Here is a 26,255-nt window from a genome sequence, read left to right on the forward strand (position 1 = left end):
AGAAAAAAAAGAGGTCATTGTTCCCCTCCACTCATCAGTCATTAGACCCATTATAGAGTACAACGCCCCTTTTGGTATGTACCTCACAAGACATCTACAACTGGAAAGGCCTCAAAAATACCTCACAAAGGGGATTACTGGCTTCAAACAGATGCCTTACGCAGACCGACTCAAAAAACTCCAGCTTTACTCCATCGCATATCGCCTACTCAGAGGCAATCTCTGCCTAACATACAAAGCTATGTCAAACCCAGAGCTGCTGGACATGCTCCACTTAAACAAATCCCAATCCCTCCGAGCTACACACTCTAGAGACCTAAACCTTGTCACCACAATAAACAGAACATGCTGGAGGGATAGATTCCTGTCCCAGAGACTTCCCATACTCTGGAACAGACTACCTATCTATGTCAAACAGAGCTCCTCATTAGCACTCTTCAAGACAAATCTTGATGATTGGATGGGTAATAGGAAATTCATCCCGGGGATCACTTCTGTGGTTCTGCTTGACAGGGGCAAAGGAAAATAATTTTCTTGGGTGGCGAAAGCCAGGGTACCTTTTTGGCTAGGCTTGTATAGGCCCTAGGGCCAATAGCCTAGAACCTACCTATGAACCTATGAATCTTGAGTAAGTTCTGGATCCTTTCTGGTCTGCGGGGAGTTCTTGGATGACTCTTTTTCTTAGCAACTTTTGGATTTCTAATGTTGCTTCTTGCCTTTAACTGGGTGGAATGTCTGGAAATGACTTGGTTTTGGGAGCAGGAAAGGAGAAGGGAATGATATAACCTCTAGATATTATGTCCTGCACCCATTTGTTGTTTATCTTTTGTCAGGTTTCGAGGTGCACAGTCTTTGTCAGGTTTCGAGGTGCACAGTCAACCAACCTCCAACTGCATCCAGAGGCAAGCAGTTGGGCACTCCTGCAGGAGTGCTGGAAGGGTCTACCAGAGAACAATTCGCTTGAGCCCTGATTTTGCGGGCCTCCCCTGCAGTGAGGGTGGCGTCTTCCATTATTGTTCCCACCTCTGCTTCTAGAGGAACTTTCACCCTGTGTTTCTTGGAAAGACCTCTGAGATTTCCTGAACCACATCTTACCACTACCTCTCTGACCTTTAGGAAAGGGTCTAGTAGGTGTGGAAAAACGTTCTCCAATGGCAGATAAGGTCTTACCTTCTTGTTCACACCTGTTGAATGTTTCCTTTACTTCAGGCCCAAATAAAGAAGAGCCATCAAAAGGGGCGTTTATAAAGGAAGACTTGAAGGGCTCTGCAAAATCGCAAACACGCATCCAGGCCTGCCTCCTGAGAGAGATGTCTGAACCCGCTGCCCTACTCATTCCATCTGCTGCATAGGATATGAGCCTCATGGACAATTAATGACCAGATTTAGAGTGGAGAGCTGAACATTGACTTTATCTGCAGATGCATCAGCTACAGCTCCTTGGAGGGAGTCTGACAGTTTCTTTCACAGGTCTCTCTGTAACCTAGTGAAGTAAGATAATTTAATGACCATAAGGCAAAGGCCGCTGACAAAAAGATGCATTTCCCATACCTATCCATGGTCCTGGAATCCTTATTTGGAGGATGGCTAGAGGAAGTGGTCTCTGAGAGTTCCTTTTTGGTGGCTGCTGCCACGACCATGGAATCAACTGCTATATCTTTTGTCTAAATATTTTTATCCTTAGGGGGTGTAATATATTTATTTGCCCTCCTAGGAGTAGGCTCTATGGTATCTGGGGTCTTGCAAGCCTTCCGAGAGATTAACTGAATAAGCACATTGGAAGAAGAAGTCACCCAAGAGGTTGAAGAGCAAGACCCAAAGGCCTTCAGGTAAACCTTCTCCTCAGCCAAAGGGGAGGTGGACTACCAGTCACCTCTCTGCTTTAAGATTTCCAGGATGTCTCCAAAGGAGACATCTTCAGGAGGTGACCATGGGGACCCTTCTGCTTCATCGAGGTCGATATTAGATGTGATGGACTCCTCTGGGAAGTCGAGATGCTTCCTCTTGCATGTCCTCTTCCAAGGGACCTCCTCAGTGGGATATTCTGGGGAGGTTTCAGAAGAGGAAGGAGTCATCTGCTGGACTTCCTGAGGCCTGGGGTCTCTGCGGACCTGTGAAGAGAGTAGGTGAGAAGACAAAGACACCTGGACAGAACTGGGAAGAAGATCCGATGGTGACCGTGTCTCAGACTTGAAAGGCAGTCCAGCTCTGGTCCGAGAACTCCCCAGATCAGACAAATGAGTAGTCAGAGCCAATGGAACTCCCATAGTAGAAGATGGAAGCTCAGAAACTGAGGTAAGAGCCAAACTCACCCATGCCGAGGCCCTCAGAGGCAGGGTTGGATCCGGTGAGATCCGAACCGGCTCTCCAGACCCAACCAAAGAGTGTCGGCTCCCAGAGGTCTCTGCTCCAACTGGGCAGAACCACTTGGGGCAGATACCAGAGTCAAGGAAACTATGGGTCCCGGACCTGATACAGACACAACCTGCATGTCAGAATTTTCCGGCTTCGAAACCGAAGGACGGACTGGAGGAAGAGCAAGTGCTGAGGGGGAAGACTGAGTCTCACCCGACTCCTTTGGGCTTGGATCCAACAAAAGTTTGGCCAAGGCCAGTGTCTTTAAAAGTCTCTCCACCACCCTATCTACATCTTCAACAAACTCCTGGTTGACCGGGTAAAGAGGGTAGGTGACTATGATCTTGCTAGAAAAGGTAATGGGAGCTGAGAGTGGACTGGTTCAAAAGAAGGTGATCGGCTCCTGCATCTAAACTCAGAGGGTAAGGTTGATTTTGGAGCCAAGGGCTCTTGTTGCTCCAAAGAAGCCTCAGGTCCAACTCTACTTTTCTGCTCCGATATTTCCTTTGGAGACGACAGTTTGGGAGCCTTGTGCTTCAGCTCCAAACAGGATCTAGCTTCTGAAGAAGCTCGTTTTTGTGAGTTATCCAACTTGGCTGAGGAAGATGGCTCAGGTGATATAGCCTCAGAAAAAGGGGTATTAATCAAACCTTTCAGGATAAGTTTATTCTTTCACTCCATCAATGCCGTCTGGTTAAATCCGTGGCAGATGAAGCACGATTCTTGTAAATGAAGCGGCCCCAAGCAATACACACACAGGGTGTGTGAGTCACTAAGGGGCATCTTTTTCCCACATTTCTTGCAATTCTTGAAGCCAAGAGGCTTCCCTTCCTGCTCTTGAGACATACTTGAAAACTCTAGAATGCCAGGAGAAAAAAGAAACAGGCTACACGCACACAGAAACACAACACTCAACACAGTCCTCTAACTTAAATGGACCAAAAAAAAAAGTTGACAGGAACAAGAAAGATTTTTTTTTAAATGATAGAAAAATATAAAAAGAAGAGGAACGTCTTCTAAGTTAAACGGATGCTAACTATTATGATAAAGGGAGAAAACAGACTCACAAACGCTTGTGAGGATTAAGGATATAATAACAAGAAGGGTTTTAGACTATGAAAAGTCAGAAAACTACAGTAGAAAGAATATAATAAGAAAAAACACTTAGGTCAGAGCTGTTAAATGACCTCTTCGCTGCACAGCAAATGTGATCTGAGGTAACTAGGGGGTTGCATTATGGGTAAAAACAGGCCCACGAGCTTTGCTGAAGACCTCGAGCTTGCAAAATGGCTGAGATGGATCCGATGGATTGAATCTGACCCATCAGTGAGAATAAAGGCAAGATTGACAACATCACATCTACTCTTTAACCAGTGGCCTTACCATCTTCTCCCAATTGCTATGAAACAAAGGACTGTAAAGAAATCTCGAGGAATGAATGGATGGTTACTGAATGAGAAGGTCTTGACTCCAAGTAACAAGAAAGTTTCTTCTCAGATGAATAACTCCTGACCTTCCTAGCAGAAGGGTCATGAACTACATACAGCCCCATCTGAAAGACCGCAGAAGTTCCCAATTAATCCTGCAATCCTGATGATGAAATGTCATGGGCAGGAGAAATGCACCTGTAAAACTTTGGACACAGAAGCAGTGTATCAGAAAGTAACAAATAACTCAAAATAAACTTGATTCTTATTTCCTGTAAAGGCTTGGAACCAAATTTATTTAATAGATTATACATAGTATCAAGATGTTCCCCATCCCAGACACATAATGCAAAGAGCATGTGTGCCCTTGGGGGAAATTTTCTTCCCACGCTTGAAATATCTGTGCAACCGTTAGGCACTACCCATACTACAGAACTCACTCACATACTAAAACAGTCAGAAATCAGCAAATTAACTATCAATCTCCATTATAAATTGCTAAAAAAGATGGAATAATCTTGCAGCAAAAAATGGGACTACTAGCTGACAAGATGATGAATAAAGAAAGAAGCACTAACTACTACATATAAACCATAGATCAATAACAATGAACAGTGAAATAAAAAAAGTTTGGATCTGTAATTCAAAGAGTATAACTTAAATATTCTAATGTTTCAAAAACTGATAGACAAAACATTGCCGGATGGGCCTAGAAGCACCTCTCAATGCTGCCTCAAATGTGACAAAATGAGATATGGACAGAAGGAGATGTATGGAGCATTATGAAAGCTAGGGGAGGTGTTTTACTTTTTTAAAACACTTTTACTGAATTATCACTTGTGACATAGACAAATTTACATTTAGACAAAAGTAATCAAACTGTATTAACAAATTAACATTATTTGCTCTCTCTCTCTCTCTATATATATATATATATATATATCATATAATCTAAGCACCATTACATAAATTATTCAATTCCTGCCCCCTTTTTTAAACAAGAAACATCTTTATTAAACCATCACTTACAACATAAGCAATCATCGATTTACATAAATAAAAACGAATTACACTGACACAATCCTAGTTGCAAGCATTTACATCACAAATCACTGACACACTCCCAGAAGAAATATTATACATCACTTATAATTTACCCAATCATTTTCAGTCAAACATTACACAGTTCATTTAAGTCCTGCCTTCTTTTAAACCTCATTCCTCCCCTGTATGTATTATTCTTACAATTCCCATTTTTCCCATGTAGTTTGCTCCTACCCTTTTCTAAAGATCTCAGTTCCAGTTGTTTTATCTCTGTTACTACAGTCACTACTTCTAATATAGTGATTTTAGATAGTCTGATTTCAATTTTCTAGTAACTGCTTTTTTGGAAGCCAACATAATTAGAAACAGCAAGGCCTTACCATGTCTAGGCAATTCTGATTCTGTATCATGGCTCTGAAATATCATCTTCCTTGTCACATCAATCCACCCACTCAGCATCTCCGACACTGCATCCCACAGGAAATCCTTAAAGTCTGCCAACCCATCACACTCCCAGAAAATATGTTCCAAAGTACCTCTTTCTTCCCAGTCCCATCTCCAACATTTGATGTCTACTTGAGGAAAAATTCTCTGGAGTCTACTTAAGAGTATAAAAATATCTATGTGAACATTTCCAAGCAAAAATCCTTAATCTTCTAGATTTTGTTGCATATTCGGGAGGTGTGTATGTATATATATATATATATATATATATATATATATATATATATATATATATTATCTCATTGTTTCTTTGTGAATTGCTTATCCAGGTTCTCTTCCCAATCCTTTCTAACCTCCTCTGATTGATTTTTATAGCTATCATGCAATATTTTATATGCTCTACCAATTATTCCTTTTCTAATGGTAGTTTCTATTCCACATTCTAATAAGAATTCTACCAGTGCTGGTCTTTCATTCAGGATCCCCTATTTATTTCTCTTTGCTTACACTCCAATATCAATCCTTGATGGGGAAGGCAATTTCTAACCTGCAGTCCAAATATATTCTTGGCCTCTTCCCATTTTATTACCTTCCCCTTTCTAGTTATTTGCTCCCAATACCTTGGTTCCTTTGCCACTTTTCTCCAATAAATTCCAGCTCCCTCTTACCTATTGTCTAAATCCCTAATTGCAGTCATTGCTATATGCAGAATCTCCTTTCTCCATTCCTGCATTAGCTTAGTTCTCAGAAGACATTCTGCTACTTTTTGGATATAATATTCTGCATGATTATTGTTATTCTCTTTAAAGGAATCCAAAATCCCGGTCTCATCTTGCTTCTTGAGCTTCACCACTGTTTCAACATCGTTCCTTTCCACTTTGAATTATAGTTTTCTGCTTGTGCTGTGTACATAGGAACCTTAACTGGGAAGCTCTGAAATACCCCTTCAAATTGGGTAATCCCAATCTGCCCTGTTCTACTGGAAGAATCAGCTTATCCCACTTGACTCTCGCTGTCTTCCTCTCCCAGACAAAGTCCTTCAGCTCTTTAGTAATTGCTATCCACAACTTCTCTTCTGGTTGATAAAAATATGCCTGACCTTTGTATAAGACTAGAGGGACTAAAAACATTTTGACTGCGTGTATCTTACTCTCCATGTCCATAAAACAAAGTTTCCATTTTCTCAGTTTTTGTATTATCTTTTGTTTAGTCTCTTGCCACATATCCTTAGGTGCCACACCAGGAATAATTTTTAATCCATACTCCTAAATACTTCATTTTATCACATCCCCATAAATACGGATACTGCTGAACCAATTTGTATGCGGGAACATAATTTACTGCTATTGCTTTTGTTTTAGCTTCATTAATTTTGTATCTTGAAAAGATCTGAAACTCTCTCAATATGTTCCACAACACTGTAATATTTCCTTCTGTTTTTGTCAGGCATAAAATAATATCATCTGCAAATACAGCCAGCTTTTTTTGACTACCATACCAATTACATCCTTGAATCTCTGAGTCCCTTATTTTCTTTGCCAGTGGTTCTAAATATAATGTAAATAACAAAAGTGAAAGAAGACATCTTTGCCTAGTTCCTCTGCTCAAGCAGAAATTATCAGAGAGGACCTCAGCCACTTTAATTTTCACCTCCGATCCTTTATATATCCTGCTAATCAGCCTTATAATTTTTCTTCAGGAAATACAAATACTTCCATTGCTCTGCTCATAAAGTCCCAGCTTACTCTGTCGAATGCTTTTCCTACATCAAGACCCACCAACAACAATGGTATTTTCTTACACTCTGCTTCCCTCTGGATCATCAATGTTCTATCGTCAATGTTTCCCCTCCACAAAACCACATTGATCTATATCTATCAATTTTGGCATTACTTTTGTCATTCTTTTAACCATTATAGACGCTAGCACTTTATTATCATGGTTTAGTACTGAAATGGGCCTGTATGAAGCTGCGTCTTATGGAGCTTTATCCTCTTTAGGTATTAAAGCTACCACTGCTTTCTTCTAGGTTCTTGGTACTTCTCCTCCTCTTAAAGATCTGGAAGATTTTGTTTAACAGTATTTTACCAGTTTTTCCCTCCTAACTTCCTTCCACAGGAATACCATCTATTCCTAGGGACTTTCATGTAGATTGGTTATACATCACAATTTTTATCTCATGTTCTCCTATCCTAACCAGTGGGATTATATTAAATAAGTGAACACTTAAAAAAGCGAACACTGATTTATTGACACCCATATAAGCAAAAGCTTACAATCCCGAACACTTGGAACAGCGATTTTTTTCCCAGGGAAACAAATCGTTGTTGCACACAAAAAATAAAAATAAAAAAATAATAATAAAGAATTCAGAACATTACATAAAGTGGGGGGCTGTGCCCCACCCCCCTACTTAAATATACCAACTCCGAGATTGCATTACAGTGAGGAAAACAGCAAAGTAACAGAGGCCACCAAGCTATTTCTTTCCGAGGGAAAGAAATCGCTTATATGCTGTTTCGCTATTATGCTGTTTCGTGCTTTTAAGTTTGATCAAGATGCATTTGAAGGACTGCGTCTTTGATTATATAACAGGAACCCATCCATTAATAATTGAGCCTCATCCACCTCTAACCTTGGCATATTTAATTCTTCCATAAACATTTCCATTTGCAACTTTTCTTGATTTCTATATTTCTCTGCTTTATACAGACTTTCATAAGATTTCCAAAATATTTCTAATACCTCTACAGGATCTCTTGCTATCTTCCTTTTTTTGGACTCCCTAAGCTTGGCAACAGCCCTTTCTACTTTCTGTTGCCTGAGTCATTGTGCTAAAAGGTTTTCTGCTCTACTGTTATTATAAAAAAACAGTTACTTAACATGAATCTTTCTAAACTCATGCATATTATCGAGGTAATCCCTTATTTTCTGCTTAGCATTCTGCAGTCGATCCTCTTCTTGTTCTGTGAGATAACTCCTATTCTTCAATACTTTAACATTTGTCAGTCTCTCTAAATAATTCTTGTTACTTCTTAACCATAGCTTCCTTTCTTTTATTTTCACCCTATATTTAAAGTCCACCTTAACTTTATCCCACTCCCTAACTACATTTTCAGAAGAAATTTCTATCCTCTCTAATACCTCTTGAATAATCTCCACAACCCATTCCTTAAATTCCTCTCTTTTCACCAGATAGGTGTGAAAGTGCCACTGTCTCATTTTTATTTCATTACCCTGTGTTTTTATTTTAGTTATTGTCACATGATCTGAAACAGTTACTGGGTGTGTATGTGTATCAAGACCTTCAGTTAAATGCACATGTTCCTATGAAATGTAAACTCTGTCTAGTCTATCACAGTTTTTATATCTTGGAGAAAGTATGTAAATTCACTCTGAACTCCTGTTACTGAATTCACATCTTCCAGGCCAAATCTTTTCATAAATTTCTTCAAAAATCTACCCTCCTTTGTTATACTTTCCTTTCTACCCCCCCCCCAAACACATAATCACTCTTGCAATTCACATACCAGTCCCCATGTATAAGTAATATACTTTGCTGAAAACTGATTATTTCTCCCAGAATTTTCTTAAGCTCCATTATAGCAGTTTTAGGTGGAATATAAATGCATGTCAGTATAATCCTCCTCCTTTGTCAGTAGCCCCTTAGCACTACAAATCTATCATTATCTTTTTTATCATCTTCTATCACTATTGGACGTCCTGTGGCAATTAATATAAGTACTCCTCTTTTCCTTTGTCCCAGGTATCCTGGTGAATAACCATCCTGAAAATCGTTCTTTACCAAATTCACATGTTCAGCTCTTTCCAAGTGTGTCTCCTGTAACATGGCTATTTGCAATCTACATTTTTTTCAATACAGTTCACTACTTTCTTTTTTGTATTTATCTGTAAGACCATTGACATTGAAAGACATTACACAAAGCATCACTGCATTAAAATGTTAGTATTCCCAACTTTTATGTATAACATCCATTTTTTGATAAATGTCTAGTTCCAGCTTTTGTATTACATGCATACACTGTTTGATAGGTTAAACTTTTATACAGTTGTGTCTTGTCATACCCATTTGAGCCCATGTCACATTTTACAAAAGTGTTTGTTTTATTGAAACTCTTCAAAAACAAACACACCCCCAATACCCCCCTAAAACCTATTAACTTAATACTAAGACATAAAACTATGTACATCTTCAAACACTGAAGTTTTACCCTCCTAAAAGTCCCAAACTGACAGCTACACTCACAGACTTTAGTTAACCTAAAAAAGGTCAAACATGCTAAGATGCATGGTACAGCCTGTGCTTCTATTAAGTGCTAATTGGTTTTGCCTTTTCTTTAAGCTAGTTGAGGTGTTTTAGAGTCTGAGAGAGTTTTAAAGATGCTAAGTGACTGCTGCTTGTGGAAATATCAACCTGAAATAAAAGTGGATGGACTGGATCATTTAAGATCCTGGAAACTATAACCTGTGGCAATGAAGCATACCTCTTTGATGGGCTGAATAAATATATATATATATGTATATATATATATATATATATATATATATAGATATATATATATATATATAGATATATATATATATATATATATATATATATATATATATATATATATATATATATATATATATCACCTGCAAATGAGTCTTAAAAGCACAATAAGTATAAAGAGACATCCTACCCAAAAGCTATGAAAAATTAAGATATGTTAAAACAGTCCACCTGTTAGATCCATTGTAGATGTGCTTCATTTAAAGAGTTTGTCTTCCATTAATCTCAAGCTAGGTCCATGCACATAAACGATGGCACAGAGCAAATCAATTAACCAGGTGATCCCTCTTTGTATGCTCCAGGAAATAAGTATTTCTGTATAGTAAGCATATCTAGTTAATGAATAAAATAAAAACAAATGAAAATAGGTGTTTCATAGACTCTTGACACAGATTTATCAGATAAAGTTTCTGCTGTGTGGTTCCTCTACCTCATATTTTAAGTAGTTGAGAAAAGCATCCATACTACTGCACTCGAAAGAATGTTTCACTAACAGACAGAGACAGAGGGTTGAGTATTAACTTAACATTCCTTCAACATTTGTTTTTATTTACTATATTCACATCGAGGTACTGATTTTATTTTTATTTTATTTTATTTATTTATTTACTTAACATTTGTTTAACTGGTTTGTCTGACTGGGACAGAGCCCATGCAGCAGCCTGGGAAGAAAAGCTCCAAAGTAAGTTACATTACACTCAATTAGAGATGTATTTGAAGGTTATAAATGTACAAGAAAAACAAATTACACTTTCACACAGACATACAGCAGTGTAAAAAAAGTTTCATATACAAGTTTAACTAAAATTTTCAATATACAGCAGTAAACAGCAGTGTAAAATACAGTTTCACATGCAAGTTTAACTAATATTTTCATTATACAGAAACATACAGAGATCAGCTGGACATGTCCTATAATTACGCATCGTAGATTGGCAATGGAAGTAAAGAGGAGCTAAGGAGTGTAGTAGAAAGGCTGAAAAGTCTAAAAGTTGATCAGGAGTGGGGCAGAGACAGCAGTAGACAGATACAGTAGTGTGAAAGGGAGAGACTATATTAGTTGTGAAGAATAAAGGTGTGGAGGTAAGGATGGGAGAATATAAAATAGTTACCAATGGCAGAGATACTTTGGTTACTGGGTAGTGATATCAGCTGTTGGAGAAGAGAGGTAGATTAGTCAGGAGTAGTGCGTGGGCATAGCCATTTATTAGTAAGGAAATTCTTAAGCAGTGAGATGTTCTTTAATGTAGGGATCTCCTGTCAGGGACGGCCTCACGTTCAGCCAGTAAACCAGGGCCTTGTGATCTTGTGTGTGCCGTACATCACACATGAGCTCCCCGTGCAGGACATGGGGCATGGAAGTGATGTACAGACAGTTACACTGGATGTTTTGCCACCAGTCCAAACGCCATTGTTGGTCATTGGTCTGACAGCCTTGTTGCTTTGCAGAATACCCAGCCATCAGATAAGTGCCCTGTCAGGGTTGTTTTTTTTTCCTTTTTTTTCCTTTTCTGTGGTCTTATATTTATTTTGCTTTGCTTAACTAGAGTTCATTTCATCCAGAAAGGAAAAATGTCAGTGTGGGAGGCAGACCCCCATAAGGATCATCACGAACAGTGTCTCTTTTGTTTGAGTGCTTCTCACAACCATACGTCTTGTAGTATCTGTAAAGCATTTGTGCCTAAGAAACTCAGAAGCAATTTGTCTTTCCTGGCCATTTATCTTGAAAACCAACTGCTTAAACAGTTAGTCCAGGCTAACACGCTGGAATGCATTAACTCCGAGATAGTCCTCATAGGTAAGAAGAAGGCCAAGAAGTCTCGGACAAATTCTTTAGCTATCCAGCCTCTACTGGATGTCCCTCTAGAAGCAGGTAATAGCTCTGTAGGCTAAGTGGCTACTGGATTCCTCTGTCACGACCCGATCAGAGGCCAGCATGACTCCATCTTTTTGCAAGTCCTTGGGGGCTTTGCAGGTATCTGCTCTGGACATTAAGGGAGAGCCACAGTTGATTACCTTGGAGGTCCTAGAGGAATTCTGCAGATATTGATCAGGGAGGATATTTCAGGTCGTCTTGCTGAATCTAGCCAAGGGTCAGAACCTCCAGTATTTGTTAGGGCTGACATCTCTTCCAAGTAACAGCAAAAGGCAAAGCATGTTTCAGTTCATCCTAAGCATTCTCAAAAAGAATGGCAAAAGTTTACTCAAGGCTTGTTGTCTGCCTTGATGGCCCTTACGCCTCCTCAAGGGGTTTCAGTGCCTCCTTACGCTTGGACCTCTACCCCTTCTAAACAGCCCAGGGAACCAGATTCCTCAGATGTCAATTTGGAGTCTGATGAGGGGTCCTTGTCCTGTTCTTATTAGATGTCTTCACCTTTGGTTTATGGTTCTGATGAAGAGGAGTGTAATAGCCCTGAGTCTCCTTATGAGGAATTATCCTTTGGGGACACAATTGGTAGGATGATAGAATACTTTAAGTAAAAGTCTTGTAAATGTCTGACATTCAGGAGACTTCCAAGATGGCTGTACCTTGAGTAACAGCTTAACTCTAGCTCAAAACTCAAGAGAGAAGGCCAGTTTTGTGTTTATGGGTACATTTCAGTAACTGGCTAGTAAGTGTACTGCCTGGATGCCAGTAAAAAAGAAATACAGAGCACCTGAAAAAAAGAGCTCAAAAAGTGAGGAAGAAATACATATTGGGGAAAGTTCTGCAGCTGTTCAGCAAAAAGCAATGCAACCTCTAGACATGACTTCCAGTAACCTACAGGAAGATATAAGAAACTGCGCAGAGACCTAGCTAAAATAAATAAAACACTGATGGAGTATATCAACACAAACAACAAAAGGCTGGAAAAAATGGAAGAAGCTTGAAACAGTTATTTAGATGAGATGAGATGATAAAATCAGAGGTTGAAATCTAGAAAAGGCGGCTGAATATGAGACTGCTCAGGAAGACGTGTTTCAAAAAATAATAGAATTAGAGGGCACAGCGTTAAGGGAAAACCTGAGATTTTCAGTTATACCAGAGAAGCTGGAAGAAACAGAGTGCATTAATTTTATGAAGGCACAAATAAGCAACTGGACTGATATTCCACAGCAGGAGTTGTTAGTGGAAAGGGCACATTGTATGCATGCTCCAAACCTGGCAATGAGAAAGCAGCCTACACCTTTCATAGTAAAGATGCAATCCTACCAATAGAAGGGGTTTATTCTGACAAAACTGTGGAAGAAGGACAAAATACTAAAAGTGGGAGACAGGAGAGTCTTTTTGGAAAATGATTACTCGTACACTAGGCAGAAGAGGAGTATATTCATTCCACTGTTCAGGGAATGTTGAGATGCAGGTGTGAGATTCAAACTGCTGTACCCAACTGTCTTCAAGGTATTTTTCCCTTGAGGGGCAAAATCATTTTTTGATGAAATACATGCTAAGGAGGAAGTACAAAAGTTTGTCCAACAAAAAGTGAGCTGTGACACAAAAGGAGATTCTGCTTCTTGTTTTTCTGGTAATAAAGACCACAGAGAGACTGTACCTATGAAACCTTTTCCACTGTTTCAATAGAAAATGTTGGAGAGAAGGAAGGGAGCATGGGAGTTCACTAGAAGAAAGTAGAGTATGTTGGAAATGAAGCAGAGACAGGATTTGGGAGATGCAGATAAACAGTAATACAACCTAGGATTACAATACAATAATTATATTTGTTCCAGTACTCAGCATCCACAAGCACCAGCACTATCGAAATTAGTCCACAGATCAGTTCTCAAATCTCCAAATGTAGTTTATTATAAAAATACACATATAATCCATAAAATCACTTTAAGTGCTTTCATCTTCAAGTGAAGACTTCATCAGAACAGTTAATTCTACCATAGTTCAAGCTATATATAGCCACATACTCAAGTCACATGTAGTAATTTCATTGAATACCTTTTTAAAGTGCCAGTGCTGAAATTTAAAAACTTCCCTATGCGCTCAAACAACAAAACACAAAAAAACACATATATACATGCTAAAAAGCTTTTTCAACTGATAATAATATATAAAACATATAAAACAACATTTCTTCATACTTTTAAACGTTTCCTATGTTAAAATATATATAAAGCTCAACTTCTCATTTATGTTCTAACATAGGTTTAACTGATATGTATTCATTAATTCCAGGATGGACTGATGCATTAAGCAGTATCTGCCACCTGGTTTCTTTTTCACCTACTAATTTTTTAATATCCCCTCCCCTAATGTTATATTTAATATTCTCCAAAATGCCAAAATGAAAAGTAGTACATTTATTATTGTCCTTAATGTGTTTCCAAAGTGTATTTTTTTCATCATGATTCTTGACACAATAAAAGTGATCGTATATTCTGTTACGTAAACATCTTATAGTCTTGCCTACATAAAAACAAGCACATTGGGTACATTTAGCAAGATATATTAAATTCTTGGACCTACAATTACCCTTCTGAAACCTAATAACAGTATTATTGTAATTTTCCAACTTAATACTTGAACTAGTCACAATGTACTGACATTGTGAACAGGTCCCACACTTACTAGTACCTTGGTTCACTCTAGGTGGAACATTGTTAGTAAATTTCTTTTCTAATAAATTTTTGATGTTATACCCATTCCTATACACAAAAGTAGGTTTTTCTCCTACCACTTTATAAATATCTTCCTCAACCCTTAAAATATTCCAGTTCTTTTGAATTATATCTTTAATTACCCCACATTCAGGTGCATACCTTATAACACATGCTTTGCTATATTTTCCATCATCAATCTTGTTATTAACATTATTGTCATCATTTTGTACGTCTGTTTCTATGGCTACACCTAAAAGTGGTTTATATCTAGTTCCCCAATATTTTCTCACATATTCTATTACATCATTTATTATTTTCCAGGGGTATCCCCTATCTGAAAAAAAGAGTCCAATTTTAGTTAACTCGTTGTCTAAATCTAAGGGGTCAGTTGTCATGCGGGCGGCTCGAATACATTGACCCTTTATTATATTCCTTTTTTGTAAATATGGGTGGTTACTAGAAAAATGTAGATAAGAATTGCTGAAAGTTGCCTTTCTAAATATATTAGACTTAAATTTTCCATCTTTCAGAGTTATTAATGTATCAAGATAGGAAATAGATTCCTTATCAATATTAAATGTAAATTTAAAGTTCTCACTACAAGAATTGAGATACTTCTTAAACTCTTCTAATTCCTCCTGACTACCTTTCCAAACCACAAAAATATCGTCCAGGAATCCAAAATAACAGGTCATACACCCACTCCATTTTGAACCAAAAATGTACTCATTTTCCCAATCAAGAAGTACCAAATTGGCAAATATGGGGGCACAAGAGGCCCCCATAGCCACCCCCCCCTGGTCTGCTTGTAGTATTCACCCTCGTAAAATATGTAATTGTGGGAGAGTACCAATTCCATAAACTCTAATAACAATAATGTTTTATCCCAAGACAAACATCCTATTCTATTGATACTGTTCTCAAACCTTGCCATACCTTCCCACAATTACATATTTTACGAGAGAAGAGTTTAAGAAGTATCTCAATTCTTATAGTGAGAACTTTAAATTTACATTTAATATTGATAAGGAATCTCTTTCCTATCTTGATACATTAATAACTCTGAAATATGGAAAATTTAAGTCTAATATATTTAGAAAGGCAACTTTCAGCAATTCTTATCTACATTTTTCTAGTAACCACCCATATTTACAGAAAAGGAATATAATAAATGGTCAATGTATTCGAGCCGCCCGTATGACAACAGACCCTTTGGAGTTAGACAAGGAGTTAACGAAAATTGGACTCTTTTTTCAGATAGAGGATACCCCTGGAAAATAATAAATGATGTAATAGAATATGTGAAAAAATATAGTGGTACTAGATATAAACCACTCTTAGGTGATGCCATAGAAACAGATGTACAAAATGATGGTAATAATGTTAATAACAAGATCGATGATGGAAAATATAGCAAAGCATGTGTTATTAGGTATGCACCTGAATGTGGGGCAATTAAAGACATAATTCAAAAGAACTTGAACATTTTAAGGGTTGAGGAAGATGTTTATAGAGTGGTAGGAGAAAAACCTACTTTTGTGTATAGGAATGGATATAACATCAAACATTTATTAGAAAAGAAATTTACTAACAATGTTCCACCTAGAGTGAACCAAGGTACTAGTAAGTGTGGGACCTGTTCACAATGTCAGTACATTGTGAATAGTTCAAGTATTAAGTTGGAAAATTACAATAATACTGTTATTAGGTTTCAGAAGGGTAATTGTAGGTCCAAGAATTTAATATATCTTGCTAAATGTACCCAATGTGCTTGTTTTTATGTAGGCAAGACTATAAGATGTTTACGTAACAGAATATACGATCACTTTTATTGTATCAAGAATCATGATGAAAAAAATGCACTTTGGAAACACATTAAGGACAATGATAAATGTACTACTTTTCATTTTGGCATTTTGGAGAATATTAAATATAACATTAGGGGAGGGGATATTAAAAAATTAGTAGGTGAAAAAGAAACCAGGTGGCAGATACTGCTTAATGCATCAGTCCATCCTGGAATTAATGAATACATATCAGTTAAACCTATGTTAGAACATAAATGAGAAGTTGAGCTTTATATATATTTTAACATAGGAAACGTTTAAAAGTATGAAGAAATGTTGTTTTATATGTTTTATATATTATTATCAGTTGAAAAAGCTTTTTAGCATGTATATATGTGTTTTGTTTTTTTTGTGTTTTGTTGTTTGAGAGCATAGGGAAGTTTTTAAATTTCAGCACTGGCACTTTAAAAAGGTATTCAATGAAATTACTACATGTGAATTGAGTATGTGGCTATATATAGCTTGAACTATGGTAGAATTAACTGTTCTGATGAAGTCTTCACTTGAAGATGAAAGCGCTTAACGTGATTTTATGGATTATATGTGTATTTTTATAATAAACTACATTTGGAGATTTGAGAACTGATCTGTGGACTAATTTCGATAGTGCTGGTGCTTGTGGATGCTGAGTACTGGAACTGCATTTGCTTAGTGTATTATCGGTTGACTGTTCCGGTCATTTGTTTGTTTTTATAATTATATTTGTGAAATATGACAGAACAGGAAAATCTGGAAATACCGAACTTTTTCAGAATTTGTAGTACTTGTGGGGGGCTCTAAACTATATGCCCTACTTCATGTCATTAATGATCAGAAAATGCTTTGGGGAGGGGAAGAGAGGGGGAAAGTTAACTGTAAGTAAAGAAAACTTTTTTCTTAATAGTACTGTTTTTGTGGTGTATGATTTTCTATTCATGCTATAAAGTGACGTTTTTTCAGTTATTGTTATGGGTAATTGGGATTGTAAATAGGTGCTGCTGTTCTTTTTTTCCTTTCTTTCTCCCTTCTCTCTTTCTTCTTGTTCAGTTTTAAGAACTGCAGGCACTGCAATGTATAAAAAAAAAAAAAAAAAAAAAAAAAAAAATAAAAGAAAAAAAAGCCTTGTTAAAAGTGCACAACAAAAGAAAAAATAATGTGCTTTTTCTCATTCTTGCATGTGGAAAATCCTGGTTTAAGGACCTTAGACTGATTTAGTAACACGTTTTAAGAGAAAGCAAGTAAATGAAAAAGAATATTGAATATTATGAGGCTTTTTCTAGCAAATGACTGTATGCTTAGTAGCAGTTCTGTCTCTGGCCCTCATGTCTCCATGGAAACAATCTGATAGAGAAATTGTCTGTCTCATTTTCATGTCTCCATGGAGACAATCTGATAAAGAAAAATTGGTTACAGTCCTGGTGGAGAGTAATTGGCTGGGGAAAAAAGAAAAGAGAAACTGGCTAGGAGATAATGTTCTCTGAAAGCATTCAGGGATTGTCCCAGCTGGGAGAGCTATAAAGATAAGACAAAACCAGTTAGCACTTAGTAGAAGCACAGACTGCACCATGAGTCTTAGCATGGATAATCTTTCTTTTAAGTTAACTCAGGTCTGTGAGTGTGGCTGTCAGTTTGGGACATTTGTTCCTGTTAAGAGGGTAGAACTTCAATATTTGAAGATGTACATAGTTTTGTGTGTTAGTATTAAATTAACAGGTTTTAGGGGGTATTGCAAGTTTGTTTGTTTGATGGCTTTCAAAAAACAATAGGTTTTGTAAGATGTGGCTTAGGCTCAAATGGATATGACAAATAACAACAATATAAAACTTCAACTTGCCTAACGGTGTATGCATGTAAGACAAAACCTGTAACTAGACATTTAACAAAAAAGGTGTTATACATAAAAGGTGGGAATAATAACTTTTAATACAATGATACTTTATATAATGTCTTTTAATGTCAATGGTCTCACAGATAAATACAAAAATGAAAGAAGAGTGAACTGTATTAAAAATGTAGAGTGTAAATAGTTATGTTACAGGAGACACACTAAGAAAGAACTGAAAATTAGAAAGAACTGAAAATGTGAATTTGATAAAGAAAGGTTTTCAGAGTGGTTATTCAATGGAATATCTGGGACAAACTGCATATTAAAACTTGAAAAGAGACAACAGCTCTATCTCTTGTGAGTCAGGCAGAAATTAGTACAGGTCAATAGAACAGACCACTTAAGGTTAATCATCTGTGAACTGAGGGGGTGGAGCTAGGAACTAAACCTTCTATTTAAGGGGTAAAATCAAACATTTCAGAGCTTTACTAGAAAGGCTCACCCAGACTCTGCTACACTTTGCTGTGAGGGAAAGGTTAGTCTGCTTTTTATTTGTTGTATTACTTTACTGCCTTTTTCTATTTTGAATTCTGTGATTTATTTTATTTACCTTGTGTTTTACTTGTATTCTCGGTTTAACTGCATATTAAAACTTGAAAAGAGACCACAGCTCTGTCTCTTGTGAGTCAGGCAGATTTTTTTTCCTCACCCTCCCACCTGGTTACTGTAGCGTTCTTAAACACCAGTCTTTCTAGTTGCCTTCCTCTTATGTTAATTTGACCATATATCTAATTTCCTCTCTGTTTTTACTGGCTTGTGTGAGTAAGCACAAAATTATCATTTTGTGAAATCACTTCCCTTCAACTATTTAAATTTATTGGCCATCCTACTGTATTCCATAGTACCAGAATACAAAAGTGACCACCCCCTTTCAATCTGTCTTGCTGTTTTAAAAATAGTGACTCTCCACTAAAACTTTTTAGACAGGTAAAACTTAAGTTACCTACTTTCACATCTAACTCCTCTAGTGCATACTGCAGTGTTTAAGATAAACCATTTTTTTTCATCTTATCTTTAAGCATCCCTGTGACTAGCACTTGCTTTAAAACCTACTGGAAAGCACTAGGAAGTCTTAAACTGAGACAAGCACTCAACTCTCCTTGTTAATAAGGATAAATTAATCGTAGGCACTAAACAACCTATAATTGCAAAGTAGCTATAAGGTAAGGGAAAACAGCTCTTGTACTTTACAAAAAAGAAAAAAAAAGCACTAAACCAGGCATGTCCAAGGGTCAGCTTCTGGTGATTTCTCCTGTCCACCTGGTGAATCTGGGCATACTGTGGCAATGCAGCAATTGCCTCATGTACACAGACAACCCTCTCCTGTTACCATCCAACACCACAACCTGCAAGAGATGCACTTACATAGCCAAACTGGAAGCAAAGCTCTCTCCACCCAAGACTGTCCTAGACAGTCAAGAGGAGAAGGTTAGCACCTGCGCTACATGTCAAGCAACACACAGCCCTTCTAAACCCACACCACCAACACCCACACATAGCAACACTAAACCCACATATGTGGAGCCCCTTAACAGTAACCTGCCTAAGCAACAAGGACCTCTGAAGCTGAAATGCTAACAAACACCAGTCACAACCAAAGTGTCACATACCTCACAACACCAGTGTGACACCCAACAACACCCCCTAAGGCAAGACAACGTACTCAACACTTTAGTCATAGGTGACTCTATAGTCAGGCACACTGATGTCCCACTCACCAGGCTGATCAAGGAGAAAATTAGAGTCAGCTGCCTGTCGGGTGCCAGGATCTGCCACATAATGCATGCAGTCAAGTCACTCCACAACAAGTACAAATATGACTGTCATTGTCCATGTTGGAGTGATCGACTTGAGATGTACCTCCCTGGACTACATGAAAAGAGACATGGAAGTGCTTTCAGATCATGTGCACAGGCAGGTATGACCCTACCCTTGAGTAGCATCCTGCCTTTGCCCAGAATGACACCACAGTATAAGGACAAAATGACTGACTTCAACAATTGGTTAAGCTTCTGGTGTCATTCAAAGGGGATCCAGTATCTGTCTGCCTGGGACGACATGATCGACAGACCACGATGCTTTGCCAGAGATGGTCTGCACCTGTCACCCCTGGGATTCAGGTTACTGGTTAAGGCTCTTGCCACCCCTATAGTGCCTTTTTTAGGCAACGTTCAAAGGACAAAACCACCACCGTAACAGGTACAAGCATGCAAAATCTGAAGTTAATGCTACTCAAATCTAGAAGTCTAAACCTCAAAATGCACTCTCTCGAGGCACTCCTAAAATAGAGAACATCGATATCTGTACAGTAACTGAGACCTGGTTCAAGGCTCCAGAGAGTACCCCTGCAATACCAGGCTACAACTCTTACCACACTTTTTGGCCACCAAACTAGGACCGAAACACTAAAGGTGGAGGAGTGTCCATATTCACCAAGGATATTCACAACACCAGGCTAGTTGCCCAACACACTGCATCTGAAATTCTCCAGGTGCAACTAACACTAGGTACGACTGCAATCCAAATTGTAGCTTGCTACAGATCCCCCACCATGCCTCAAGATTCTTACTACACCTTTCTAAACATACTGGAAAATATTAAGATACAACCAAACACCCTAATACTGGGTGATTTCAACTACCCTGCCATTAACTGGGAAAACTCCTCGTGTACCAACACCTTTGCCCAATGGTTCTTGGAATTCATAAATGCCAATGCCCTGGATCAACTAATCCTTAGACCCGCCAGGGGTCCAATATCCTTGACCTGGTCAATACCAACATGGGAAATCGATGCTCCACACCTATGGTCACCCTCTCGTTGGTCAGGTCTGACCATAACCTAATCACCTTTGACATCCACATCCCACCCTCACCCCCCAGTAAGGAAACCTCCATAAAAATCTTCTCCAAAGCCAACTTCATGCTACTCAAGTCAGAAGTGACAAACTTCATGACACCCATGCAGACGGGAACTGAAAGTTCGACTGCTGAATCCAACACTAAAGCACTGTATGAGCACACCCACTCGTGCATAAATCGTGCCATCCCCAACAGAACCAAGATGCTCTCCTCCAAAAAAAGGAAGCCAATCTGGTGATCCCTTGCCATAAACAAACTTTACAACAAAAGGAAGAAACTGTTGCAGAAAAGAGGAAAATCCCAGGATGCAAAAAACTCCCTTACCAGCCTCAGTAAGAAGCTGAGATCCCTCATAAAATCCTCCAAGTTAGTTACGAAAATAAAATTGCCAAAGATTCCAAAGACAACCACAAGGCATTCTACAGCTATGTCAAGAATTTAAATGGTAATGCTCAGATCTACTCTGAGCTACAATAGAATGGCATTAAATATACTGATCCCAAGGATATTGCCAATATCCTGACAAATCGATTCAGTGCAAACTTCACCCCCCTCGCACCCCCTAAAGGGCCCATCTCAATACCAAAAGATTGCCAAATTCCAGTAATAATGGCCACACAGGTAAAAAATGGACTCTCCAAAGCTAAGAATACAGCATCCATGGGTCCAGGTGACATCCCAGGCTGTGTACTACATGAACTAACAAATGAATGGGCACCTCACCTAAGTGTCATGTTTAATCTTAGCCTCACCTCAGGCTTCATGCCCACTGAGTGGCGCACAGCTACAGTTATCCCACTCCACAAGGGGGATCCACCTTGGATCCTGGGAACTACCACCCCATCTGTCAAACAAGCCTGATCTGCAAGGTCATGTAACGTGTTATCCTGGAACTTATAAACAAAGACATTGGCAACCTTCAAACACTGGACCCCTTGCAGTTTAGGTTCGTGAAGGGCCGATCTTGTCTCCTGAACCTGACTGACTTCTTTGAATCAGTTTTCAGTGCTTTGACAAGGGTAAGGTGGTCCACACAGCCTATCTGGACCTCGCCAAGGCCTTTGACACCATCCCCCATTCTGGAATTGTAGATAAACTTACTAAGCTGGGCATTAATCCCTACATCACTCAATGGGTTGCCAACTGGCTTACTGACAGAACCCAGACTGTAAAAGTAGCCGACTCCAAATCCAGCTCCAGACAAGTGACAAGTGGAGTACCTCAGGGTTCAGTCCTGGGACCGCTCTTGTTTGGCACCTACTTCTCTGAAGTACAGGCCAACGCTAAGGGACTCTGGCTAAAAAAGTTTGCAGATGACTGCAAACTGGAAGCCATTACTGAATCCCCAAATGATGTGGATATTGTACAAAAGGGCCTTACAGAAACAGATGCTTGGTGCCAGTGCCATGGACTCAAGCTCAATGCCAAGAAATGTATAGTTATCCCCTTTGGGGAAAAAACATGTACCCATGAATTACCACATAGGTGGCAGTACACTAAACACCGAAAGTGTGATAAGAGACTTAGGGACACAGGTGGACAGTGGCCTCACCTTCGATAACCACATCGCCACAACAGTCAGGAAATCCTTCTATGTGGCACACCTCATCACTAAGGGCTTTTCATCCAGAAAAAAGGAGGTCATTGTCCCACTGTACTCATTCCTCATTAGACCCATTATAGAATACAATGCCCCATTTGGTATGTACCTTTCAAGACATCTGCAACAATTGGAAAGGCCGCAGAAATACCTCACTAAAAGAATCACAAGTCTAAAGCAGATGCCCTATGCTGACCGTCTAAAAACACTCCACCTGTACTCTGTCGCATATCGTCTACTCAGAGGTGATCTCTGCTTAACATACAAGGACATGTCAAACCCATAGCTGTTGGACATGCTACACTTAAAGAAATACCTATACCTCAGAGATACATGGTCCAGGGATCGAAATCTTGTCATCACAATGAACAAAACATGCTGGAGGGATAGGTTCCTGACCCAGAGACTCCCCAGACTCTGGAATAGACTGCCCATACATGTCAAACAGAGCGCCTCTTTGGCCCTCTTCAAAAGGAACCTTGATGATTGGATGGGAGATAGAAAATTCACCCCGGGGAACACGTCAGTCACCCTGCTAGACAGGGGTCCAGGGAAGTAAACACTGTGGGGAGAAATAGCCAGGGAATTGTTATGGCTAGGCTTGTATAGGCCCTAGGGCCAATAGCCTGGTAGCAACCTATGAACCTGTAATTTAGAAGTAGTTATGACGGGATATGGAATAGTATTTCAAATTTTAGAGATGCAATTAGAATAAACAGAGTCACCAGTGGCATTTCTGGACTTGGATATATGGAGTAGGGATTTATTTGAGGACCGGAGGACTCGGGTGTTATTATAGGATATAAGCGATTGACGAAGAGTACGTGTTTTTTCTGGTTAGTGGATCAGTCTGTGGGCAGTAAGAAGCTGGGTGCAAGTTACGTAATGGGGAAGTTCAAGCCAGTTCAATTGTTTTAAGGTGGAACAGTGATGAGACCTGTCAGGGGAGTTGGTGGCGAATTTAGCAATTTTATTGCAACATGCTTGTAGTTTGGTCAAATCAGTTTTCTTAGGTTGGTGAGGATGGGGGAGGTATACAGAAGGGCAAAGAGAAGGTGAGTTCTGGCAATTGCCTGTTTTGTAGTGCTAGAGAGGAAGGGCTTGAGTCTATATAGGGCACCTAGTTTTATGTGTGTCTTTTTGCTAGACTGAGATAGATGTATGTCATACTTTAGGTTATTGTCAGTTAACACACCTAGTAGTTTTGTTTGCCCTGTGGTCGATATTATGGTATTATTGGAAGAGTATAACTGGAATGGAATTGTGAGGTCATGTGATTTACCGGGGTGAAAAAGTTTAGATTTGGATGGATTCAGAATTAGTTGTGAGTTTGATAACCATGTTTTAACTGCCAGGAAAGACTGAAGCACAGATGACAGTGGAGTCATTAGCACATTTTTTATTTATTTTGGTGAAGCAGTTAAAGTTGTCACCTCACGGCAAGAGGATCTCAGGTTCGATTATCAGCTGGGCTGCCTTCTGTGCATAGTCTGCATGTCCTCCCTGCGTTTGCATGGGTTTCCTCTGGGTACTACATTTTCTTACCACATTCCAAAGTCATGGATCTGCAGCATTTCTCCCTGGGCCTCCACTGAAAATAGGTTCTGTCCTAGTTGGACTTTCCCAGTTAACAAATGTTAAATAAATAAAAAAATAAATACATTTAACATTTGCTGACCAGTAAAGTCCAATTAGGGTAGGGCCTATTTTCAGAGGAGGTCTGGGGAGAAATGCTCCAGATGCATGTCTTTGGAATGTGGGTGGAAACCGGAGTACCCAGAGGAAAGCCACGTGAATGCAGGAGGGCATGCAGACTCCACACAGAAGGTACCCCACCCAAGAATCAAACTGGAGAACCTCTTGCTGTGAGGCGACAGCATTAACTGCTGCACTACTGCGCCACTCATATTGGACTACAGAGGCTAGAGGAGTTGCTGTGTGAAGCCTGTTGGTGAATATACGGAAAAGTAGGGGACCTAGGATAGATCCTTGGGGAACTCCATATAAACAAGTAAAAGGGATGGAAGTTCCTATTGCCATTTGACAGCTTGTTGTCGATTAGTTAGGTAGCTAAGGAACCATGTGAGTGATGAATGGCTGAGTTTTAGGGTGGAAAGTTTGTTAAGTAATTTCTGATGAGAAACAGAATCAAATGCTTTGGAGAGGTCTAAGAATATGGAAGATACCAGATTCCCATCATTTCTGTGTTGGTTGACAGTACTGGTGAAGCTAAGCAGGGCAGTTGTGGTACTATGATTTGGTCTAAATCAGTGCTGTATGCTAGAAAGTAGGTTATTAGTTAAGAGATTGTTGAAAAGTTGCATATGACTGCACCTTTCTAAGACTTTGGATAAAGGGGATAAGATAGTCATAAGTTTGTAACTGAAGAATTCAGTCGGGCTGCCACCTTTGTGCAAAGCAATTATGTGGGATATTTTCCAGGTTTGTGGAATATATTGTTCAGATATAGACTGGTTGACAAGGATGGAGATTGGATAGGAGATAGCATCAAGTAGAAATGCAACACAGAAAAGGCACCAAAAAAAAAAAGGCACCAAAATAGGAAATGCTTCGCCACAAAACGAAACAACAGGAATCAAGCAGTAAAAGGATTTATTCTCTCTAGCGCCTCGGCCACCAACAGCCTTCAAGGAGTAAAAAACAATACATTCCACACAATATATATACATCATGGTGAGTGTGGAAGAGAGGTGAAGAAGAGCGTACAGGCAGAATGGAGTGGGTGGAGAAGAGTGTCAGGAGTGATTTGTGACAGATGAGTGCCAGTAAGAGTGAAAGGGAAGGTCTACAAGAGGGTAGTGAGACCAGCTATGTTATATGGGTTGGAGACAGTGACATTGACAAAAAGGCAGGAGTCAGAGCTTGACGTTGCAGAGTTGAAGATGTTAAGATTTGCACTGGGTGTGACGAGGATGGACAGGATAAGGGATAAGTATATTAGAGGGTCAGCCCAGGTTGGAAGGTTTGGAGACAAAGCCAGAGAGGCAAGATTACGTTGGTTTGGACATGTGTTGAGGAGGGATGCAGAGTGTATTAGGAAAAAGATGCTAAGGATGAAGCTGCCAGGTAACAGGAAAAGAGAAAGGCCTAAGATAAGGTTTATGGATGTGGTGAGAGAGGACATGCGGGTGGTTGGTGTGACAGAGCAAGATGCAGAGGACAGGAAGAAATGGAAACAGTTGATCTGCTGTGGCGACCCCTAACGGGAGCAGCTGAAAGAAGAAGAAGACTTATGAGTCTGGTATAGTATTGAAAGGTTTTAGATTTTAGATGAAGTGGAAGAAATTTATTTTGATAACATCCCGTGTAAGTTGTGTTGTATAGATTAGGAGAAATTACTGGGTTAAGAGGTAATGAGTGGTGGGGCTGGAGAGTTGTATCTGTAGGAGAGGAGAAGATGTAGTGTATCTGACCCTGACAGGAAGTTTGGTCATTGGATAGTATTAGGAGAGTACAATAAAGGGGTGTAGGATTAGTGTTTGTGCTTGGTAGAAACAGTTTGCATTCTAGATGTTAGAAGGGAAGTGTGAGGTAATATGGAAGAGTTTTATAGACAGGCGATGTCTTGAAATGTCCTGAAATACTGTATAACTAAACTTTAGAGCAGGGATGAACATAGCAAGACTACA

The 26,255-nt window shown here is 39.1% G+C and overlaps 1 protein-coding gene across 2 annotated transcripts in view; it reads right to left on the minus strand.

Moving 5' to 3' along the window:
- Nucleotides 1–26,255, minus strand: part of LOC122806599 (P2R1A-PPP2R2A-interacting phosphatase regulator 1-like) — an 848,478-nt gene that overhangs the window by 567,774 nt on the left and 254,449 nt on the right. The window lies entirely within an intron of this gene.

This window comes from Protopterus annectens, chromosome 7.part0, assembly GCF_019279795.1.
Source record: "Protopterus annectens isolate FY-2018-M chromosome 7.part0, PAN1.0, whole genome shotgun sequence".
In the NCBI taxonomy this organism is placed as follows: Eukaryota; Metazoa; Chordata; order Ceratodontiformes; family Protopteridae; genus Protopterus; species Protopterus annectens.